Here is a 13,613-nt window from a genome sequence, read left to right as displayed (position 1 = left end):
AACTTTCTTTAATAAGGAAACCACAACCTGGCTGGTCAGTATTTCCCAGGAACTGCATTTTGTGTGAAAGGTACTCACTTCTTATTTTCCCCTGTGTTTGGCTGTTTAAACTCTTGAGCTACCAGTGTACTGTATTTCCCTTTCCCCTGTTTAATTCCTTAGTGAACGCTTGTGCCTGCATGATAGATGAATGACCGTGTGACCTTCCCCAGTCGTATTTGCGTGCCTATAAGGCAGCGTTGATCTTGCTGAGAATTGGAGGCGTTGTATGTTGAGATTCCTGCTTTTCAGCGGGTTGGACTAGATGAGCCCAGGGTCCCTTTCAACCCTACAAATCTATGTCTATGAATGAAGGTCCCCCTCTCTCTTTCTCATATTCCACTTGATTCCCATTTCCGCCGATCGATCCCCGAAGCTCTCTCCCAGCGAAATCCCCCGCCGTGCGTAATTACGCTTCGCCATCGCTGATCCTGCCGCTTCCACCGGGAAATCATGACGGTGCGTTTCTCCTCTCCAAACTTTCCCCGGCGCTCTGCCGGCCGGCGCAGCCCTTTCGGCTACGAGCTCCCCTCCTTCTCTGCACGCTTCCGACCCCACCTCCCCGTCCAGCCTCCCTACCTCCTGAAGAAAGGCGACGGCGCCGAGCAGGACACCTCCCGCAGCCATAGGAGAGAGGCGGGGCCGAGGGAGGCGAGCCAATGGGCGAGGCGGGGGTAGGTGGCCCCGGGGGCGGGCGCTGCCGCAGTCCTCGGGTGGGCAAGGTAGGAGCAGGCGGAGGCTGGCCGGCCGCTCTGACAATAGGGGCGGGCCGAGGGCACGACGCGGCTGGGCGGGCGGCCTCGCCTCGCTGCGGAGCGCCGGCCGAGGGATCGCCAGCCGGAGCAGCCGCGGAGAGGAAGGCGGAGGAGAGGAAAGCCATCTCGGCTGCGCGCCCGCCTGGCCGGCTTGCAGCAGCAGCAGCAGCAGCAGCAGCAGGAGGCGGGGAGAAGCCGGTAAGTCCCCTTAGCGCGATGCCACCAGCCGCACACGCGGAAGCAGCCGCAGAGCCAGCGCTGCTCCGACCAGCCGCGTCTCCAAATTCCCAGGCGCGCTCCGGGCGCTGCGCTCCGGGCGCTGCCAAGTTTGCGCCTTCGCCGGCAAGAGTTCCTTCTCTCTCGCTCGCTCTTTTGCGCAGCTGGAAGGGCGAGGACGAAAGGGATCCTCCTGGTGAAGTTTTTTTTTTTTTGGGGGGGGGGTCCGATTATTTTTTTTGGGGGGGGGGGGCGTTGCGTGGTGCATCGGCCGCACCAAAACAAGAAGGGCACGACTGTATCGCCCTTCCTGAAAGGGCCGGTTCTCGTTCTTCTGCATTTCATAGAATCCCAGGTTTCCCCGCCCCCCCCTAGGTGTGTGTGGGGGGGGTGTGTGCGCGCATGAAATTGATTTTCACACACACACGCCCCCACGCGAAAAAGGCACCTATGGAATTAGAAAAGGCGCTCGGCGGATGCTTCCTTGTCTGAATGCAAAGCTGCAGGTTTTGTTTGCCCACCTCTCCACGCCCCCTTCCCCAAATAAGCAAATAAGAAGATCTGCCCCCCCCCCAAAAGTGGATGGTGATGGGCCGCCTCCGTGTCCCTTCCATTCAAAAGAATCTCCGCTCCTTCGACGGGCCATTTAACAAAGGGACTCGACTCTGGGCTGCCGGCGCCCCTCCTCTTTTCCCAGGCTGAGTTGAGGACTCCTTTCCTCCGGTGGGAGGATGGGGGCCGGCGGGTGTGTGAAACACCTGGCTCCTTTTATCCGCCATCCGCTGGAGGAATTTAACAGCCCCCCTCCCACAACAAAGGCTTTTAAAATTGTTTTGGAGGCTTAACAGTACAATTCTCAGAAGTATGTCCACCGCTCCCAACACAATTAGGTTCATTGGGACTTAGTCCCTGGGAATTGTCTTTGGGGTGGCATGCTCAGCAAAGATCCGTGTGTGACATAAATGCAGTTTTTGCAAAACTGCTGAAATGTTTAGTTCCCCCTTAAAAAAAATCAGTTTTGCTTTGCTTTGGTATAATTGCAATGTGCTTTGGACACTGGAAGAAGAGAGTCAGAGTTAAATTTCCCTAGCATCTCAGGGAACAGGATGAAACAAAAGTTGATCTCTTTTGTCCAAAGCTCTAAAGTATTAGGGGGGTGGGTAGGTGTGAGTGAAATTTCCCAGCCTAGCCTTTTCGGGGGGGGGGGGAATCTTCTCCAAATAACAAACCAGGGCTCTTATTTTCTAATTGCCCCTGTGCACCCTGGGGTATTTCTGGTGCTGGTGGGATTGCATACTCAATATTGCTTAATGCAAATTGATTGCGACTTAGTATGCCTTAAGGGACGAGGGTGGCGCTGTGGGTTAAACCACAGAGCCTAGGACTTGCCGATCAGAAGGTTGGCAGTTCGAATCCCCACAACGGGGTGAGCTCCCGTTGCTCGGTCCCAGCTCCTGCCAACCTAGCAGTTTGAAAGCACGTCAAAGTGCAAGTAGATAAATAGGTACCGCTCTGGTGGGAAGCTAAACGGCGTTTCCGTGCGCTGCTCTGGTTCGCCAGAAGTGGCTTAGTCATGCTGGCCACATGAGCCGGAAGCTGTACGCCGGCTCCTTTGGCCAATAAAGCGAGATGAGCGCCGCAACCCCAGAGTTGGCGACAACTGAACCTAATGGTCAGGGGTCCTTTAGTATACCTTAATCTTTTTGTTGACCGCAAAATCACTGGTATGGTGAGGTTTTTTTTTTAATGCATTACTTTGCCCTTTGGAGGTGTTGATTCAGATCTGCCTGCAGATCGCTTGATGACTGCAACATGATGACTCGCATGGGGGAATGAGGCATGACAGAGCAGACCTTTATACTGTATTGGCCAACCACTCTGTTTCTCAGTGGAGGCAGTTCACACATCTGAGCAATGTACATTTCACATGTGAACTAGACTTGATGTATGTGATGTGGGATGGGAGCACAAGGGCATTGAGTGTGCTCCTGCAGCACGTGAGACTGGAGGTGCATATCTTTGCTAGTTGTGGAGAATGAAAGCCCAAATTGAATAAAAGGTAAATTAAAGGGACCCCAGACCATTATGTCCAGTCGTGTTCCAACTCTGGGGTTGCGGCGCTCATCTCGCTTTACTGGCCGAGGGAGCCGGCGTACAGCTTCTGGGTCATGTGGCCGGGATGACTAAGCCACTTCTGGCGAACCAGAGCAGTGCACGGAAACACCATTTACCTTCCCGACGGAGCGATACCTAGTTATCTACATGCACTTTGACGTGCTTTCAAACTGCTAGGTTGGCAGGAGCTGGGACCGAGCAACGGGAGCTCACCCCGTTGCGGGGATTCGAACTGCCAATCTTCTGATTGGCAAGCCCTAGGCTTTGTGGTTTAGACCACAGCGCCACCCGCGTCCCCTCCCAAATTGAATAGGATGCGCCAACACAATACTATGTAGGCTGGTGCTTCCGCTTCCATAGCTGAGTGGTAGAGGGGTGCTTTGCTTTCAGAAAGTCCCCTGCTCATTCCCTGGTTTCCCCAGGTAGAGGCAGAAGGATCAGGTAGGTGGTGGGTAAGACTGTGTTTCGATACTTTGGAGAGCTGCTTCCAGTTAGAATAAACTGAGCCTGGGTTAGATGGACCAGTAGCCTGACCCACTTTTTGTCGTTCTCGTTGGCACCGTATGTCTCGAGATGCCTCCGGGGTTGAAGCCAAACCGCTGCCTTTGCAGCACAGAAATGATCTCCTTGGGGCACAAGCCTGGGCAGTGTGTATGGAGGCCCAGGCGACAAGACCCCTCTTTCGGCCTCACTGATATGGTCCAAAGAAAAGCCGGGCAAGATGCTTGGCACCAGCTTTGCTGCGGGAGTTGCCAGGAGGAGGCGTACAAGGTGCCATCCAACTGTTTTAGGGACTCCACTGGATTAGTGTAGCCTTTAATTAGCTGGAAGAAGCATTTTACAGGAATAAGTACCTTGGATCTGAAAGCCTTGCGAGTCAAACATTTTGGCTCCCGAATGCTGCAAACCTGGAAGTGAATGTTCTGGTTTGCGAACATTCTTTGGAACCCGAAATTCCGGCACAGCTTCCGCGGCTTCTGATTGGCTGCAGGAGCTTCTTGCAGCCAATTGGAAGCCACGCCTTGGTTTCCAAACGTTTTGGAAGTTGAACAGACTTCCGGAACAGCTTCCGTTCGGAAAGGCAAGAAATGGATAATTTCTGAGCATCAGATCAGTAATGATTTCCCCCAGCGTTCCTCTTCATATCTCTCTCTCTCTCTCTCTCTCTCTCTCTGCTTAGTTAGTGGAAATACTTTCAGGAAAAGCACTGGATTCCCTTCAAATTCGAGTAGCTCAGGCTTTGCGGGTGGCTTGTGACCAACCGTCTGTGGCAGCGCATGATTCCTGGGAAGGGTTTGTGTGCGCATTGTTTTATCCGGTTGGGGTCATCTTGCCTAAATGCCCTGGGTCAGTTTCCCCCACTGCTGCTGCGGAGAAGGATGGGGGAGTTGGGAGTGCAGAGATGGATCGTGCTCTTTCTGCAGGGCAGAACTCTATAGAGGGCATTCACTTTCAGAAAGGGAGCCTCACCAAGGGGTTTCTTCTCTATTGAAGGCATTGTTCACCATCCCTCAATGCAAAGTGTCGGGAATCGTGATCTTTGCCCCCTGCAACTGTCCAATAATGCCAGCGTCTTCGGTGCTGGCAAAACAGAGTCCAGCCCACGCATTTCCTCTGGGTTCAACTGAGCTTTTATGGGGAATTGGTTTGCACTAAGATAAAAAGGAGCAGAAGGCTGTTTCAGCATGTGGCCTGAGTTTCCTGTAGGCAATCACAGCCAGTCCATCATTTGAAAAACAAGATTTCAGAGCCATCTTATCAAAAATGGCAACTAGACATTCCGTTTTGACAATTGCAACTTTGGTTTAAGGGGCCATTTGGTACCTAGCTTATATATCTTCAGCTTCTTGCGCTGCTTTAAACCTCACCTCGTGTGTCATACCCCGAGTTCAAATCTCGCCTCTTTCCAGAAATGAGTCTCTATGCTATACAGGGCACTTAAAAAAAAAAGCTTCAAGCTACTTCCTTTTCAGCAAAAGGGAGTTAATCACAGGGGTGCCTGATGGGTTGTTAAAGCCGTGAATGAAATAAACGGCCTTTATTCTGAAAACCCTTAAAGACCTAATGGGAGGCTGGCCTGCCGCTCTGTTGGACACAAGGATCCCGATTGTGAGTGTACAATTTCTAATGATGTGTTTTAACAAGAACCATGTGTGATTTGAAAACATGCCAAAATAACCCCCAAAGAGCCACGCTCCTCTGTTCTTTTTCGTCCGCCCGCTCCTCATGCCACCCCCCCCCGACATATGCCGGCCCACACACCATATCGAAAATCCATGTTCCAAATTGCATGATTCCAAACACCTAAATATTTGAGACTGGCCCATTCTGGGATGCCTTTTGCTTCCTCCTTACTTTGCAGGATTTTTTTTTTTAAAGTGATGCTGCAACCATGTCCTTTTCAACACCTCCTTTGTCTGAAACGGATTACACAACCGCTAGGGTTAGAAGTACACAAACTCACTGTGCAGGCTGTTTTGCTTCCCTGAGGAACCTGTATACAGCAGGGGTTAATGTTTAACCTGCCCCACCCTGCCCAATAACCTGGGCCAGAATGACAGACTATCAGAATGACAGACTATCGATGCTTAAGGGAAGCAAAAGCCCTTGTTTGCACCTTTGAGCAACTGAAAGGCGGGATGTGATAGGCCTCTGTGGGTTCAGGATCCAGGCCTTTTGCACACCTGTGGTTGTGCACTGCAATCTGGAACCCAGCTGGAGATCTGGTTTCAGTGCCTGGGCTGTTCAGCTTCAGGCTGCGGGTGGGAACTCACAAGACTGACTGCGCCTCCTCGCAGAGGTTTTCCCCACACAGAGGAAAGTAGCGTGTCTGGGAGAAAGCTAGGCTACAGCCCTTCTAGCTGATATGCCAATACAACTTCTTGGTTCCTGAAATTCCTTCTGATTAAATGAATATAATATAATATAATATAAATGGCCTCGGCCCAGTATACCTGAAGGAGCGTCTCCACCTCCATCGTTCTGCCCGGACACTGAGGTCCAGCTCTGAGGGCCTTCTGGTGGTTCCCTCATTGCGAGAAGCAAAGCTACAGGGAACCAGGCAGAGGGCCTTCTCGGTAGTGGTACCCGCCCTGTGGAACGCTCTCCCATCAGATGTCAAAGAGATAAACAATTACCTGACATTCAGAATACATCTGAAGGCAGCCCTGTTCAGGGAAGTTTTTAATGTGTGACATTTTAGTGTGTTTTTTTGTCTTTGTTGGAAGCCGCCCAGAGTGGCTGGGGAAACTCAGCCAGATGGGCAGGGTACAAATAATAAATTATGATGATGATGATAAATAGAATTCTACAGGATGTGTTACTTGTGTGTGAAAATAGTCTCGACCCAAGGATCCCCAGGCATACACCTCCAGATGGTGGCGACATCAGGCGCCATTCTGGCACCTGGGCATCTTCACTTGGTGACGCCAATAGCAAGGTGCAAATTTCGAACACTGTGGAGTTTGTTATGGGTGCTGAGAGTTATTAGGTAAAGGGACCCATGACCTTTAGGTCCAGTCATGACAGACTCTGGGGTTGTGGCGCTCATCTCACTTTATTTGCCAAGGAAGCCGGCGTACAGCTTCCGGGTCATGTGGCCAGCATGACTAAGCCGCTTCTGGCGAATCCGAGCAGCGCATGGAAACGCCGTTTACCTTCCCGCGACAGTGGTACCTATTTATTTACTTGCACTTTGATGTGCTTTTGAACTGCTAGGTTGGCAGGAGCAGGGATCGAGCAACGGGAGCTTACCCTGTCGTGGGGATTTGAACCGCCGACCTTCTGATCAGCAAGCCCTAGGCTCGGTGGTTTAACCCACAGCGCCACCCACGTCAGACTGAGAGTTATTAGGAGACCTCTATTTGCCTCCCACAGCTAGAATCCCCATACAGTGGTACCTTGGGTTACATACGCTTCAGGTTACAGACTCCACTAACCCAGAAATAGTACCTCGGGTTAAGAACTTTGCTTCAGGATGAGAACAGAAATCGTGCTCCGGTGGCGCAACAGCAGCAGGAGGCCCCATTAGCTAAAGTGGTCTTCAGGTTAAGAACAGACCTCCGGAATGAATTAAGTACTTAACCTGAGGTACCACTGTAGAATCATAGAGTTGGAAGAGACCACAAGGGCCATCGAGTCCAACCCCCTGCCAAGCAGGAAACACCATCAGAGCACTCCTGACATATGGTTGTCAAGCCTCTGCTTAAAGACCTCCAAAGAAGGAGACTCCACCACACTCCTTGGCAGCAAATTCCACTGTCAAACAGCTCTTACTGTCAGGAAGTTCTTCCTAATGTTTAGGTGGAATCTTCTTTCTTGTAGTTTGGAACCATTGCTCCATGTCCGCTTCTCTGGAGCAGCAGAAAACAACCTTTCTCCCTCCTCTATGTGACATCATTTTATATATACTGGTTTAACATCCTTTTATATGTACTGGTTTAACAATCCATTTCTCTTCCCAGGGAACCCAGAAGCCACGATAGGTCCCATCCACACAATACATTTAAAGCACTAAGTCCTAAGAGGAGCAATTGAAAGAGCTGGGTTGGAGGCCCCCCAGGCATGTACCTCCAGATGGTGGAGATGTCAGGCGCCATCCTGGCACTCAAGCATCTTCACTTGGTTGCCAGTGGCTGATAGCCAGGTGCAAAAATGCTCCTGGGAGGAGTGGGAGATTAAGGCGGACATGATTGGCTGCCTTCAAATTTTTGAAGGGTTTTTGCTCGGAAGATGAAGCAGGCCTGTCCTCTCTTGCTCCAAGCGAGCAGCACGAGATCCAGTGGTGGAAATTGCGGCCAAGCAGATTTTGGCGAAAGATTGGAAGGTACTTCCTGATGGCAGGAGCTGCTTGATAGTGGAACAGGTTGTCCCAGGAGTGGGTAAGCTCTCCTTCCTGGTAAGTACTTAAGGTGAAAACCAGGTGGCCATCTGCCAGGGATTCTGGAGTTTGCTTCTTGAGCGGCAGATCCTGCAATCTGCATGTGGTTGGACATGGTGACGTCCAACCTACTTTCCAAGGTGCTTTGGGGGAAAGGCCATAGCTCAATGGCACAACATCTGCCTTGTAAGCCAAAGTTCTCAGGTTCGACCCCCAGCTTCTCCAGGAAGGGCAACATCTAGATACGTTGTTTGTTGTTTAGTTGTTTAGTCGTGTCTGACTCTTCGTGACTCCTGTCTTCTGGCGCACTCCTGTCTTCCACTGCCTCCTGCAGTTTGGTCAAACTCATGCTGGTAGCTTTGAGAACACTGTCCAACCATCTCGTTCTCTGTCGTCCCCTTCTCCTTGTGCCCTCCATCATTCCCAACATCAGGGTCTTTTCCAGGGAGTCTTCTCTTCTCATGAGGTGGCCAAAGTATTGGAGCCTCAGCTTCAGGATCTGTCCTTCCAGTGAGCACTCAGGGCTGATTTCCTGAAGAATGGATAGGTTTCATCTTCTTGCAGTCCATGGGACTCTCAAGAGTCTCCTCCAGCACCAGAATTCAAAAGCATAAATTCTTCCATGCTGTCCAGGTTTGTCGTTGGTTTTCTCCCAAGAAGCATCTAGATATATCACCACCTAAACTTTGCAATATACCAATATATCATGATGTCTGAAATAAGCATGGGGCTATGTAGAGGCATTGGCTGGTTTCATATTTGCTGTTGCTTGGGGATTCTTACGAACACCCATATCAGCTTTGAAAAGTCCATCCTGCCATCTTGACTCAAAATGATGTCCAGTTTTATCCAGATGTGGGCAACAGCTGATCTCATGAACTGTCTTGCAAAATTTGGTTACGACACCCTCAGAGGTGTCCAAGTAGTAGATTTGGGCTGGCAGTTTTTGGAGGGCCATTGGTGCAAAATAAGCACAGTGGCATTTGGGTTTCATGCACATGTATTTGCTTGTGTATACAGCGGTGCCCCGCAAGACGAATGCCTCGCAAGACAGAAAACCCGCTAGACGAAAGGGTTTTCCATTTTGGAGGTGCTTCGCAAAACGAATTTCCTATGGGTTGCTTCGCAAGACAAAAATGTATTGCGAGTTCCTGCGGTTTTTTTCCCTTCCCCCCCCTTTTCTAAGCCGCTAAGCCGCTTATCAGCTGATCCGCTAAGCTGCTAAGCCGCTTAACAGCTGATCCGCTAAGCCGCTTAACAGCTGATCTGCTAAGCCGCTTAACAGCTGATCCGCTAAGCCGCTGAACAGCTGATTTGCTAAGCCGCTGAACAGCTGATCTGCTAAGCCCCTAATAGCGCTAAGCCGCTAATGGGCTTGCTTCGCAAGACGAAAAAACCGCAAGGCGAAGAGACTCGCGGAACGGATTATTTTCGTCTTGCGAGGCACCACTGTATGTTGTGCAGCCAAGATGCATCTAATCCAGGGATAGACTGATTCTGTTGGCTGAATTCCCACATGTTGGCAGTGGGTAGGCCAGAAGCCAAAGGGTGGTTGTCTCCTTTTCTGCCCTCTCCCTGCCCCCCCCCCAGCTGCCATGGAACGGACAGAGTATTCTTTCCAAAGATCAGACCTGATTTCTTACCAAAGGCTGCATACAACGTCCTGATCTAATCCACTGCCCAGATTCAGTTTTGTATATCATTTTTAGATGTTCAGATTCTAAGTATGCATAGGGAGGTTGAGCAGCTGACTTAAGTCTCAATGTATGCATGGTCATTAGAATATACGTGCATGGAAAGCACTCTGTATGTGGCCAGGAACCCAGCAGTAGGGGCTCCCTATAGGTGCCCCAACCAACATGTTTCCCATATGCCCTGCCCCACTGTCTGTTTGCTGTAAACCAGGGGTCAGCAAACTTTTTCAGCAGGGGACTGGTCCCCTGTCCCTCAGAACTTGTGGGGGGCCGGACTATATTTTGAAAAATAATAATAATGAATGCATTTCTGTGCCCCACAAATAACCCAGAGATGCATTTTGAATAAAAGCACACATTCTATTCATGTGAAAACACCAGGCAGGCCCCACAAATAACCCAGAGATGCATTTTAAGTAAAAGGGCACATTCTACGCATGTAAAAACACGCTGATTCCCGGACCGTCCGCGGGCTGGATTGAGAAGGCGATTCGGCCGGATCCGGCCCCCGGGCCTTAGTTTGCCTACCCACACACTCTGGACATACCCAGCAAGGGCTCCTGTAGAAATGTGAAGAATTCTAGGGTAAGTTTGTATAAGCAAAACAATTTTTTTAAAGGAAGGGGAATAGGGGCACAGACTTAGCAGGGGGTGTCCCTTGCAAATTGAGACCGCTGGAGCGCTTGACATAAGTTGCAGCAGCTTCCCAGTGGGTGTTCTGAGTCCCTCTTCTTCCCCTGATGCCTGTCAGTTGCAATTCCACTGCGAAAAGAGGATTGTCCAACTCTTAAGGCTGTGGACAGAAGCGCTCTGGTGGGAGCCTTGGATACCACCTGCTTGAGTGGCTTTTTGTGACATTCCTTCCCCTTCTCAGCGCTGTAGCAAATCTGCCCGTTTCCATCAAAGATGCTTCAGTTTGGTTCTGCAAGATCAGTTCATGTGGGATGCTCAGCGTGGATCAAAGGTTTGCAGCTTTGGCTTGCTGTTTCCTATCGATAGCCTAAATTAGGAGGGCTCTTTATTTTTACGGAGTGACTTTGAGGTCCAGTTTTCCTGGCAGTGATTTTTTCTGCATCGGCGGGGGAATTGGACTAGATGACTTCTGAGGTTCCTCCTCTAGTGACGCTCCTCTGTCAGCGCTCACAAAACTTTAGGAGGTGGAGGGCGGGGGGGGGATTAGGAACTTGCCCCTAAGACCTTACAATCTAAAAAGCCTTCACCTATTCCCCCATTGGGGACGCGGGTGGCACTGTGGGTTAAACCACAGAGCCTAGGACTTGCCGATCAGAAGGTTGGCGGTTCGAATCCCCGCGACGGGGTGAGCTCCCGTTGCTCAGTCCCTGCTCCTGCCAACCTAGCAGTTCAAAAGCACGAAGTGCAAGTAGATAAATAGGTACCTCTCCGGCGGGAAGGTAAACGGCGTTTCTGTGCGCTGCTTTGGTTTGCCAGAAGTGTCTTAATCATGCTGGCCACATGACCCGGAAGCTGTACGCTGGCCAAAAAAGCGAGATGAACACCACAACCACAGAGTCGGTCACGACTGGACCTAATGGTCAGGGGTCCCTTTACCTTTATTCCCCCACTGGAGCCTTTTAAGGGGCCTTTGGATGAAGGGTGTTATACAGTGGTACCTCTGGTTATGAACTTAATTCGTTCCGGAGGTCTGTTCTTAAGCCGAAACCATTCTTAACATGAGATGCGCTTTCACTAATGGAGCCTTCTGCTGCCGCCGTGCGACTTCTCCCTGTGTCTCAGGGCAAAGGTTGCAACTAGGGGCATCTCCTTCCGGGTTAGCGGGTCGCATTAGCCAAACCATTCGTAAGGGGGACAGTACATAACATGAGTTTCCACTGTACAGATTTGATCATCATCAACAACATATTGCCAACTCTTATTATTACCCGTTGGTGAGCTGCCACCTACACTCTCATATGCCTCCTTGATTTATAGCAGTAGTGGCCAAACTCGCCCCCCCCAATGTTTTGGGACTACAATTCCCATCATCCCTGTCCACTGGCTCTGTTAGCTAGGGATGATGGGAGTTGTAGTCCCAAATCATCTGGAGGGCCAAGTGTGGTCACCACTGATAGGATCCTAAACCACTGCTTGATGCCAACAGACACCCAGGGCTAGAGCATCTGTCTGTGGGTCCCCAGACGTTGTTGGACTACAACTCCCATCATCCCTGAGCTCTTGCTAGGTAGCTAGGGGTGATGGGAGTTGTAGTTCAACAACATCTGGGGACCCACGGGTAGAGAAAGGCTGGAGCTGGTGCTTGAAGGCCTTCAGCCAAAGAGAGCCCACCTTTCATACAGGAGAGAAATTAGAATCTTTGGGTACTCTCTGCAATATTTCTGCTGTTCAGTGAATGGTTTTAGGGCCATAATTCCTGAATTGATCAGCTACTGTGCTGTTAAGGAAGGAATAGCTGGCTGGAGCAAATGTTTCATTAAAGTGCTTCTCCATGCTAGAGATTTCTTGCTCTCTCTCTATAATTTATTGCTCTGGCCCAATCAGCCTGTGCTGGAGATGGTTAATGCTGCATCAGGCGTAACAGCGGTTATAAGAGGCTGAGCCATAAACCTCTCCCATCTTTGTATTCCTATCTGCAACATGGGATGATAACGCTAGATTGCCTTACAGGGTGGTTGTAAGGATTATTAAGACAGCAGATGTTTTTGACATGCAAGTGTTTTGAATGCAAGTAGCAGCACTTACAGTGGTGCCCCACAAGACGAATGCCCCGCAAGACGAAAAACTCACTAGACAAAAGGGTTTTCCGTCTTTTGAGGTGCTTCGCAAGACAAATTTCCCTATGGGCTTGCGATTTTGTCCCCTCCCCCCCTTTTTCTAAGCCGCTAATAGCCGCTAAGCCGCTAATAGCGCTAATCTGCTAAGACACTAATAGGGGTGCTTCGCAAGACGAAAAAACCTCAAGACGAAGAGACTCGCGGAACGAATTAATTTCGTCTTGCGAGGCACCACTGTATTCCAGAGCTGCTGAAGAGTGACCCATCGTTGGAGGGAGGCTGTTGTCTCTCTGCAAGAGTTGCTGCTCTGGCTTCTGTAACTCTGTTGCTTCTGTGTTTTGGGTGTGGCTGGATCACTTGGTTCCGCCTTGTTCAGAGATACAGCCAGCTGGCACTCAGAGGAGGCTTCATGGTTTTATCTCTGAGTTGGATTCGTAGCTCTCCATATCTTGGTTAAGACACTCGTGCAGAAACACGGGAGAGACTCGCCTCACCAGAACGCGGGAAGAGCCCTGTTGCGTCGGACCAAAGGCACATTTAGCACCCCTTTTCTGCAGTGGCCAAGGAGATGCTTCCAGAAAGCCCAGAAGCTGGGTGTGAAAGCAATAGCCCTTTTTGGACTAGTAAATGGAGTTCAGCAGCTTGTTGTCGTTTAGTTGTGTCCGACTCTTCGTGACCCCATGGACCAGAGCACGCCAGGCACTCCTGTCTTCCACTGCCTCCCGCATTTCGGTCAAACTCATGCTGGAAGCTTCGAGAACACTGTCCAACCATCTCGTCCTCTGTCATCCCCTTCTCCTTGTGCCCTCCATCTTTCCCAACATCAGGGTCTTTTCCAGGGAGTCTTCTCTTCTCATGAGGTGGCCAAAGTCTTGGAGCCTCAGCTTCAGGATCTGTCCTTCCAGTGAGCACTCAGGACTGATTTCCTTCAGAATGGATAGGTTTGATCTTCTTGCAGTCCATGGGACTCTCAAGAGTCTCCTCCAGCACCAGAATTCAAAAGCATAAATTCTTCGGCGATCCGCCTTCTTTATGGTCCAGCTCTCACTTCCATACATCACTACTGGGAAAACCAGCTTACTGTCAGCCATATATTCATCATAGCAGTGTTAGAAATTCCCATGTGCCAGAAGCTTTTTGTTACCAGCATGGGTCCAGTTGCAAC

The 13,613-nt window shown here is 50.4% G+C and overlaps 1 protein-coding gene across 2 annotated transcripts in view; it reads left to right on the top strand.

The window, feature by feature from the left end:
- Positions 1-330: 330 nt before the first annotated feature.
- Positions 331-13,613, top strand: part of PAK1 (p21 (RAC1) activated kinase 1) — a 99,660-nt gene continuing 86,377 nt past the window's right edge. For both annotated transcript variants that reach the window (XM_079973830.1, XM_079973831.1), the window contains exon 1: positions 331-992. The gene's annotated coding sequence lies outside the window, so the exon portion shown is untranslated. The remainder of the gene's footprint in view (positions 993-13,613) is intronic.

This window comes from Podarcis cretensis (genome assembly GCF_951804945.1).
Source record: "Podarcis cretensis genome assembly, chromosome: 4".
Taxonomy (NCBI): Eukaryota; Metazoa; Chordata; class Lepidosauria; order Squamata; family Lacertidae; genus Podarcis; species Podarcis cretensis.
Note: the sequence above shows the minus strand (reverse complement) of the source record. Positions and strands in the feature narration are given on the sequence as shown.